The sequence below is a fragment of the Talpa europaea genome (genome assembly GCF_964194135.1).
Source record: "Talpa europaea genome assembly, chromosome: 12".
Classification (NCBI taxonomy): Eukaryota; Metazoa; Chordata; class Mammalia; order Eulipotyphla; family Talpidae; genus Talpa; species Talpa europaea.
In genome coordinates, this window is record NC_140079.1 from 77369411 (window position 1) to 77380353 (window position 10943).

A 10943-nucleotide genomic window follows, 5' to 3' on the forward strand; every position below is an offset into this window, starting at 1 on the left:
CTATTCACTCTGTTCATAAAGATGTCATCTGCTGGAGCAGGAAGGTGCTCAGAGACCATCGCCCCCATAACTTGTGGTTACACTAGAGGAAATTGAGCCCATAGTGGCCATTACTTGGTAGAGATAGAAGAGTCAAAAGGCCCATTCTCTTTCTATACTACACATAAGTGCAAAGCTAACTTCCCAGAAGCCAAATGTTGATAGTTGACTAATATGTCTAATCCAGGCACACTGTTTTGGGTAGAATTATAAACACTTCCCCCCAAAAAAGAAATGTTGGAGCCCTAATCCCCTGTATCTTAAGTGACCTTATGTGGACACAGGTACACATTTCAATTTTAAGCTTATTTTTCACATGCACATTTATTCTCTGCCTATATAGATGAAATAATGGATGTGATTTAACAAAGCTTATAATACCAATAAAACATACAATAATTCTTAAAGAATAAACAAAAATCTGGCTCTTCCCGTATGTGGCCTTAGTGATCTCTGAAAATGGTTCGCTACTCACTTGACCCAGAAAACCCTACAAAGTCATGCAAATCAAGAGGTTCAAATCTCCGTGTTCATTTTAAAACACTCGTGAAACTGCCCAGGCCATCAAGGGCATGCATATCCAAAAAGCCACCAAGTATCTGAAGGATGTCACTCTACAGAAGCAGTGTGTGCCATTCCATCGTTACAACAGTGGCGTTGGCAGGTGTGCCCAGGCCGAACAGTGGGGTTGGACACAAGGTCAGTGGCCCAAAAAGAGTGCTGAATTTTTACTGTTCATGCTTAAAGATGCAGAGAGTAATGCCAAACTTAAGGGTTTAGATGTAGATTCTCTGGTCATTGAGCACATCCAGGTGAACAAAGCCCCTAAGAAGCGTTGCAGAACTTACAGAGCTCATGGTCGGATTAACCCATACATGAGCTTCCCCTGCCACATTGAGATGATCATTACTTAAAAAGAGCAGATTGTTCCTAAACCAGAAGAAGAGTTGGCACAGAAAAAAAAAGATATTGCAGAAGAAACTGAAGAAACAAAAACTTATGGCAAGGGAATAAGTTCAACATAATATAAAAGGAAGCAAAAGTAAAAGCAAAAAAAAAAAAAAAAAAAGAAAAGAAAAATCTAACTTACAAGAGAAATGGGAGAAAATTTAAACAATCATAATGACAGGTCGATAATTTGAAATTATAGAAACTTTCACAACAGATTTAAGTTTCCTGGAAATATAGACCAAAAGGAAAGCATGATGTATTTTAACGATAATACAAACCCAGCCCCAATGTACTTACACTATTTTGCCCTTTTTGGATTATATTACAAGAACCTTTGTGCTATGTACTACTATTACCCCCATTTGCAGAAAAGAAAACTGAGAATGAGATTTTATAATTTTATAAGATCATAGAATTTTTAAGTCATGGCTCTCAGATTTACTCCGCTGTCTGTTATTAATGAGCTGGTGTTATTAATGAGCTGGCCTCTTGATCATTCTGTCATGCTGCTGAGACAGAAGTTTCAATAACAAAGATAAGCAAGGCCATATAAAGAAGCATTTCCATGATATACAACTACGTAAAGATTTGGGGGTTTGGTAGGGGTGAGAAATTTAAGAAATGGCAGAATTCTGTTTTCATGATGGTTAGCTTCCTGACTTTTCCGTAACAAATGAGCACCAGCTTTATGGCCTAAGGCAATACAAATTTATTAATTACTTATTATTAACTGTCTTAGTGGCTGCAACCAAGGTTTTGGGGAGTCAAGTCCTATTTGGAAGCTCAGGGGCAGTATCCATTTCCTAGCTATTATGCCTTCGAGAGGTTGTCATCTTCCTGGTTTGTGGCCAGTTCAAAGAAAAGACCCTTAAGTCAAGTCCTTCTCATATTTCTACCTCTGGGGTTATCTCATTCTGCTTCCCTTTTCCACATTCAAACGCCCTTGTGATTACACTTGGGTCTATTCAGATATCCCAAGATAATCACCAGATGGCAATGTAGACTGATTGACAACCTTAATGCCATCTGCAACCTTATGCCATGCCAACTAAAAGTTCACAGGTTCTGAGGACTAGGATGTGGACATCTTTAGGGGCCATTATTCTGCACACCATACCTGCTGTGTCCTAGAATTCCAGGAAAGGAATTTTACTCCTTCTTGGGCATGCCCCAGGGAAAGCACGCCTTTGTGTTTTTCCTAGAGCACATGCTTTGCCTCGATTGTTAGCTGGCTAATATGCCAAGGTCTAAAAAGAGTCAGCATAGCAGTGGGATTTGGGGGAGAAAATCCTAAGAAGGACACTCTTAATCAATTTTACATGTGATAAAGCAAGGATACAATAACTGGTTAATGACATAACTTAGCCCTGCAGGTTTTGCTGCAGTTTCCATGCACGATGCCATCCTACCCTTCAGGTACTGACCCTAAAGAGATATAGTTTGTGGGGATCTAAATTTTTATTTGCTTGCCAAAGTCAATGTCCTCCAGCCAAGAAGAATGAATAAAATGACCTCCCAAAGAGGTCATTTTGCTTATCAGCATATATCTTTATTTGATGATCAGCAAATATCTTTATTATCAGCATATATCTTTGCTTATCAGCATATATCTTAATTTCTAACCCAAAACAAGGCTGCATACTCATTGAATCCTTTTTAACATGTTGTTTATTCATTTTAACAGTCTCAGTGGCTTCCAAGAGAAAAACCCATAATAATGGTTACTAATACACTAGAAAATGTGTCCAAGATACCATTATTGGAGTAAGAAGTTTGAGAGGCTCCCTGGTGGCCTAGGGGTTAAGTCTCAGAGTTATCACCACTATCAACTAAGTTCAAGCCCCAGCCAGAGACCTACGTACATGGTGCAGCAGACCTCTCCTGTCTCGCCTGCTGCTCCCTTCAGCAGTGTATTTCAGTAGGTCCACCTGTTCTGTTCTCCACTCTGCCTCTGGTGAATCCTCTCACCCCCCGCACCTCTGGCCTACATCCCAGTTCTTCTACACATAAATAAATCAACCTTCAAAAAAGCAAAAGTTCGATTTTCACCTTCTGCTCCTCTGGGCTTGCTGCTAACTGGCTGGTTGACAGACCTGACAAGCCGAAATGCCCAGCTCAGGTGAAGCAACTTGGAAAAGAGAAGAAATGGTCTTTAAATGAAGTACTTACTCTCACATGATTAAGATTAAAGGCAAGTTTGTGTGCAGGGAGATCATGTAATGAAGTGAAGAGAAAAGCAGATCAGATGAATGGAAATGAATTATTGCTATCCCTCATTATCTTGAATTCAGCCCTAATTAAAATTGAACTTAAAATCTGAAGCCATGAGACTGTGTTTGGCAAACACTTTAAGTGAAATTTAAGAAACTTTGAATGTGAGTGCTTATGAGAAATAAAAGAATAAATTAATAACCATGGAAATGCATGGTTATTAATTTGGCATATATTTACACAAGTCACCATAAAATTTAATTTAACTATCCACTTATTCTCTATCTTGTCATCATAGGAGTATTTAAAGTGTGGAGGGGCCCAATGGACTCTGGTGGAGGACTTGGGTGCCTGGGTGGGGGTGAGGTGTGGTAACACCCATCTAAGGCTATGACCCTGTGCCCCTAAATTATACATAGTGTTAAAAGCCAATATGAACTCAAAAAAACTTTCTAAAAAATAAATCTGGTGGTTAAGAAGAGTAAGTTTTTCTGTAGTGTTAAAACATTTGTTTTCATATTTCTAAACATTTTTCACTTATGACCTTTATCAGACTATAAATATTTGTTATAAGAGGTTGCGTGTATAGAGATAATTGTTCTCTCAAAGTTGTAAACTGTATTTACCATGGGGGTTATTCTACTCAACAACCTTGTGATAATTAATTTGCCAACCGTGACCTCACTGAATTAGCTCTAATAACTGGTGAAAAGGGTGCAGATTCTCTAAAAATTAGAGAATGGCTAAAGGCCATCCTCCTCATAAATAGTTATTTAACATTTAAGATTCTGTGGCCAAGCTTCTCCAACTTTCTTACTTATTAAAATCATCAGAGGAGATTAACAAAACAATGGTCAGGTCACATGACAAGTAAATTAATCAAAATCTCTGCGCAGCCCAGAAATGGAGGGTGTTAGAGCTCCCCAGGTGATTCCAATGAGCAGCCGGGTTTGAGTGACCTGTGGGGGCAGGTAACGCCAGCATCACTCTGGGGAATGTTAGACACGCAGAATCCCAGGCCACACCTCAATTCGACTGAATCAAAATCTACATTTGACCACATCCCTAGATGGCTCTTAAGCATATTAAAGTCTGAGAAACACTGAGCTCTGCCCCATGCCACAAACTGAGGACACCTAGGACCCAGCATGAGAGCTTGTGCATCAATTAAGTAATTTACTCCAATTTATGTATCTTCCTTGAGTCTCACTTCCTGAAGTGTTATGTGAGTGTCTTTTGTGCCCTGCACAAAAGGACCTTATTAAGTTACTTGACTGCTCTGTATTCTTTCCAGGTGTGGACTGTTTGAAATGTGAAAACTACATTTTCAAATTCAGAGCATTAGAATATTCCAGCTGACAGTTTGCAAAGAGAACACTCCAGGTCACCACCTAGGAGACATTCGCTTTTAATATAGCTGGTCATACTTTCATTTTCAAGGGACCACGGGTGATTTTTGGGGAACAAGTCCATAGAATTTTCAACTTTGTGTTCTTTACCTGAGGACATACTTTCAAATAAAAATGACGACATTCAAATATTATGACTTGATTAAGGAAGGACATCATTGCCTCCCTAGAGCTTGTTTCTGCAATCTCTCTCATTCCTTGTCATTTCAGCCCTGGCACTTCACAAGATGCCTTCTGGAAGCAGCAGCAGTGGATTGTCTCTGAGGACACAGTCTGCCTAAGTGGGTGGAAGAGAAGACACTCTCCAGGAGCCATCCTCTGCCCCAGGTACCACTGCCAGTAAAAATTGTCTGGAAATGAGACTCAAGGGAGCCTCGGTGTCTGGGATTTGCCATTTTCCAGCTACATGACTTTGAGGAGTTGACTAATAAAGACTGCCTGTCTACCCCTCTATAACCAAACTAGACTAGATGGATTCCATTTCTGACTTCTTGAGGCAGAATCCACTCTCTATACAAGCCGTGCTGTAGTACATATGTATCACATTCCCTACAATGATTTAAGGAACTGTTGGGGCCACCAACCCAGGGTGGGCTGGCTTATTGTGGATTCAGGCATATAAAAAAATCTTAGGGCCCTCAGTCGATTGACAGGCCCTTAATGCTGAAACAGGGAACTGGACACATAAGCAGACCTGCGGGCAGGAAGGCAGGCATGCAGGAGGCAGATGTGCAGTGGGGTGGGGGGCTGCAAGGCAGACAGCAACCGAGACTCCCAGCCCCCGAGATCCCCACTCCATTTTTGGCTTCTCTCTGGCTTCACTATCGTAATCTCTTTGCAATCTCTTGTCCCAGGAGTCCATACTTATAGGGTCCCGTGCCCTATGCCCTCTGGCTATTGGCCTGGGTGTCCATCCTCTCAGGTGCATGTGCTCCGTGCTCACAATTCCCAGCCTCTGGTACCTGTGTGTGCCCCATGCTTATCCTCCCAAGCACTTTTTGCACCAACACGACATCACATGTGGGCAATGAAACCTAGGAGGAACGCAAGGCCACAGGTGGCAGCATAGAGTGTAGCAGTGGGAAGGTAAAAAAGAGCATGAGTCACTCCATTTTCCCTATGGGACTAGCTGATTCCTAGGTAGAATTGGAACTGTAAATTCCTTAGGTTTTGCCTGTGTTTTGCAGAACCTCCTATTTCCCTCCAAGGAAGACTAGCTTGTCTTGGTTATAAGTAACAAGCTAATGTAAGCAGAAAATGAATTAACTGCAAGACTATTTAGTGCTCCCACTACAAATACCCCATGGAGCCACAGGTATGAGGGAAGGAGGCTGAGAGTGGCAGGAGTAGGTGTTGGGGAGTGTGAACCATATGTTCATGCAATTTATTTGCATTTTAGGACCTGCATAGGCTTGGTCTAAGACACAAGATGATGAGAGTTCTTTATCAGCAGGGCAATTGGTGCTACTTGCTGTTACAAACAGGCCCCAAATTTCACGGACTGATGTGGGTTGAATGGCTCTCGTTCAAACAATGTCACACCATCTGGACCCTTTCCATCTGCAACTCAGCCACATCAGGCCCTTTACTTCCGGCCCATAGACAGAGGAAACACACACATGCAATGGGTATGTCCCGTGTTACTACACACACTGCTTTAACCCATGTCCTGGTTCCAATCAAACTGCAAAAAAAAAGACTTTTGAATTAATCTTCTTGATGCTCAAAAAGAAGAAGCAGGGGAGGGAAGCATCTAGGCAGGCTTGTCACAGTTCTGAGCAGGCCTATCTACTGCCAGGCGAGCAGTGGACACCTTGTTCACTGTGGGCAGCCAGGGGCCATCACCACTCGGAGCCTCGTGGACAAGAGCTCAGTGCCTACTCAAGAACTACTAATGAGTTAAGAAGTTTTTTCTCAAAATGTTATCGATGGAAACAGCACAGTTTATCTCAAAAGTCCTCTGAGATTTCTCTTGCCCAGTTGCTAAAGACTGTAGAAGGATCTGTTTAAGGAAACCAAGACAGAGCCATTTTCACCTCAGCCAAGAAAACCAAACAAGAGGTCAAAGACAAACTTTAAAACCAATCCTTGACAGCGGACCACAGATCTGTATCTTTCAGAGGAGGTACAGGGTGGGAGCAGCATGCTCAAGTGTAGTACAGTAGCCCCCCATCCCACCTCCTGACACAAAATATAGAAAGTCTATGAGCATGACAATCACAAAAACCAGACTTCTCAGCCCACCACCTCAGCAGTGAATTTAACAATCTGATAATGTCATTCTTTCTTTAAATTATTCTGTGGTATCAGAAACAGCCAAACTACCTCACAGCTTTTAAATCTTTCATGCTCTTTCTGTTGTTCTTTAATCATAGCAATTCACAACCCTAAGATCCTTGTCTTCGATGGACATTTGATCTCAGGTAATTACATACAACAATTTTTACCAGATTTATTGAGGTATAATTGACATAGGACATTCTGCATTTATCCGTAGTGTAGACTTTGATGAACTTCTGAGATATTAACACAAGCTTGAAACCATGACTACAATCCAGATAATGAATGTAGCCATCATCCCCAAGTTTCCAGAAGCCAGTTTCCTACCTCTCCCCGCAGTACTCCACCCCTAGGCAACCACAGATGTACGACATGCAATGTAGGTTAGTTTACATTTCTTGGGGGTTTATAGAAATGGAACCACATAGCATGTAGTCTTTTTTATCTCTTTTCTCTCATTCAGCATGATTTTGAGATTCACTCCTGTAGTTACAAGTATCAACAGCTCATGTTTATTGCTGGGTAGTGTTCCACTATGTGGATATGACACAAATTGTTTATCTGTTCACTTGTCAGCCGTTTGGGTTATTTGCACATCTGTGGCCATTACAAATAAAGTTGCTTTTTGCATTTAGTAAAGTCTTTGCATGAACAGATGCTTGCATTTGTCTTGGGTGAATACCTAGTAACGGAGTGGCTGCATTATATCAGGGCTGCTAAAATCTGTTAGGAGCTACCTAGCTGTTTTCCCATGTGACTGCTCCATTTAAGTTCCCCTAGCAGATATGTGGGTTCTGTATCTCTACATCCTCACACACACTCAGAGTTCAGTAAACCCAAGATTAACAACTCAAGATTAATATGATTCTGGGCTTGCTACAGGGCAACCCCAATGAGAAATGGGTGGGCCTGAGTGTGGGTTCTCACCCACGCGCTTGAAGGGACTTGTAATGAGACTCAACTGCAGACATACACAAAAGCGTTAATAAAGGATTTATTAACAAAAAGGGAAAATGAAGAGAGAAAGAGAGAAAGAGGAGAGAGAGAGAGAAATTGGTAAATGCATCCTACTGTTACAGGGCAGGGAGAGGGGCAGCCCAGACCTGGCAAACCTGCCTGCTCTAAATAGGTTCTGCCATCCGCCGCATCAACACAAAACGTATGAGACTTTAATGGGAAGGAACTACCAGTAGTGTAACTACTGTTACACTACCAGTTCCGCTGAGCTGGGACCCCAAGAGCACCATTACCAACCACCCCCCAAGATCCACATGTCTCTGGTTATATACAAATCTGGCTGTTTGACTCCACACTCAGTTCCCAACAATCCTCCCTTGGGTGGTGGTGACATTGTGGGATTTGTAGTCCTTGATGGGATTCCTTTGGTCTGGGGTGGGGGTGGTGTCCATATAATCTGAGTTTGTGGAGTTCATTCAGGACATCCTCCCTCCTCCCTCCCAACCACTCCAGTTCTATACCCACAAAGATTAGAAAACACAAGTAATTAATGTTCAGTCTTTCAAAGGTAGCATAACAGGGTGGTCCCCAGGAAAGGGTGAGGTTCCAGGTTACCTGCCCCACCCAAGGGAAGGTGGAGCTGAGCAGGGAGAGAAGAAGCTGCAGAGGAGACTGAGGGAGGAAGGAAGCAGGATGGAGCCAGAAGGAGACCTGGAGGAGGCACATGGAGCCGAGAGACACGTGAAGAAACTGCGCTTGCCTTTTGATCGTGGACTGGGTGACACAGATGTGGGTGAGAGACCCGTGGGGAGGTGACAATGGCGGTTTTTGTCTTGATTTTGATTTTGCTCTTTTCCTCCAGGACTTGTTTGATTGTTTCTGATCCTTTTCTGTGGGTTCCCACTGGAAGTTGCTTTAGACTTGTGGCAGGCTTTGGGGCCTTGCTCTGGGCCAATCCTGCTTAGGTGGACTTTTACCCACCAGGGGACAGGTAACTTTGAGTGCTTGATTTAGAAACTAGATTCTTTACCTTTCCTGTATTGTTTCCTAATTGTATTAAAGTTCCTTCCCATTAAAGTCTCCTATGTTTGGTGTTGATGCGGCGGATGGCAGAACCTATTTAGAGCAGGCAGGTTTGCCGGGTCTGGGGCTGCCCCTCTCCCTGCCCTGTAACAGTAGGGAACAGACTAGGTGGTTTGTGAAGAAAGAAAGGAGGAAGTGTAATCATTGTCGATCTCTTTCACCATGATTTCTTTCAGTTTATGTCAGTTTTCCAGAGACCACATTCTGTGAATTCCCAGTTGGGCAAAGATTTTCCTTTGAGATTAGCTACTACACTGTATGTTAACACACCTGTGAGCAGAGTCCTCGTGTTTACTGTCTACTCTCTCAGACACTGGCATTTAATATCTTCCAGCTTCTTGTAAATTTTAAAATTGGCATTGGCAGCCATATCATGAGATTTCAGTGAAAATGGCTTTCTTTTCCAGATTTATATTCCAAATGTCTCCATTTCAATCTGTTCTCTAAGACTTATGCTCCAAGCATCTCAATACTGAAATTAGCATAGGTTTTGTCTAGTGGCTTCGTGTAAGATTTTCTTCTATCCTGTGCTATCTTAGCCATTATCAATGCATCTTCACATGGAATTGCACAAATAAACCCTCCTCTTCAGAAGGGTCTACCTCTGTTCCCATGTTTTTTCCTATCTACAAAAACCCTGTCACTGGATCCTTGAACACTGCAGTTCCAGGCCCTCCAGAAAGTGGAATTTCAAGTAATCAATATGGAATTTCCTGGTCTGCACCAGTAAGGTAATCTGCATATTAAGACCCCAAGATTTCCCCTAAGGAAAGGGGACTAGCCTGAAATAACCTTTCCTTTATCTTGCTAATAACATGTCCCACCCTCTTTGTAACTATAAAAACCTTCCATTTTGTTTTTGTTTTTTGTTGGTTTTTTTTTTAAGATTTATTTATTTTTGCATATAAAAACTGGTGCAGGCCAGAGGTGGGGAAGGGATGGTGAGAGTATTTACCAGAGACAGAGCCCAGAACAGAACAGGCAGACTGACTGAAATATGCTGCTGAGGGGAGCCCATGGGCTAGGCAGGAGAGGTCTGCTGTGCTATGTGGGTTAGCTCCCTGGCTGGCCAACTCCTGCTGTGCTGCAGTGGCTGTGGTTAGCTTCCTAATGCTGTGACTTAATCCCTTGCGCCACCAGGGAGGCCCCCCAAAACCTTCCATTTTGTATATCTGCTAGACCATCTTTTTTCTTGTTCGAAGGCATGCTGTCTGATTCATGAATCATTGAATAAAGCCAACTAGACCTTCAAATTTCTTTGGATGATTTTTGTTTTGTAACACTACAAACCTTCAAGAGCAACATGTCAATTGCCTACTACAAAAAGGAACCTAGGTGTCTCAATTCCTCTTGGAAGCATGCCCTCATTGCAAATGTGCTCTCCTCATGAAGAACTCCGTGTCTTTAGATCTGTATGTCTTGACTTCTCCACACAGTTGTTGGGCCAGTTTGTGGTAAACAGTCTATTGTGAGTCAGATTAGTCAGTTGACTGTGAGTCAATTCTCACAGTCCATTGTGAGACTCTTAGAGCTTGTGACACAAAAATACAAATTCTTAGGAGGAAGTCTCCCAAGGTATAATGTTAATCACATGATTCCAATATCAAAATATTAGCAGTGGGTAGTGCAAAATTTCTTAACTTTTTCTCTCTTCCATTCCTTGTTAGAAGCTGACATTCTCTTCAGCCAAGTTGACCTTGTATTACCATACATCTCCTAATAATTTCTTTTAGTACTTTTATTGTTCTAAATGTCCCATTATCAGCAGCATTTCCAAGATAAACCCTATGCCAGTGATTTAAAAGCTTCATTTAACTAATTTCCTTAAGTCAGTTGACCAAGTTCACCTATAGTTCTACATGTTTCAAGATAGAACTAAAGTTCCTCTACATGATTACAGAAGTAGTTTTTGCTATAAGGTTGATGTGAAGAAAATTAAGTTTATTTTATTTTTGATGGAAAATCTGTGAAATTTTCTCCCTCTGAATTAGACTGAACTGGAGGTTGTCTGAT

The 10943-nt window shown here is 41.9% G+C and overlaps 1 pseudogene across 1 annotated transcript; it reads left to right on the plus strand.

Annotated features, from left to right (window-relative positions):
- Positions 1-498: 498 nt before the first annotated feature.
- LOC311182061 (large ribosomal subunit protein uL22-like) lies at positions 499-1343 on the plus strand (annotated as a pseudogene). Its single transcript has one exon. The product of its transcript is annotated as a large ribosomal subunit protein uL22-like (transcript).
- The last annotated feature ends 9600 nt before the right edge of the window (positions 1344-10943 follow it).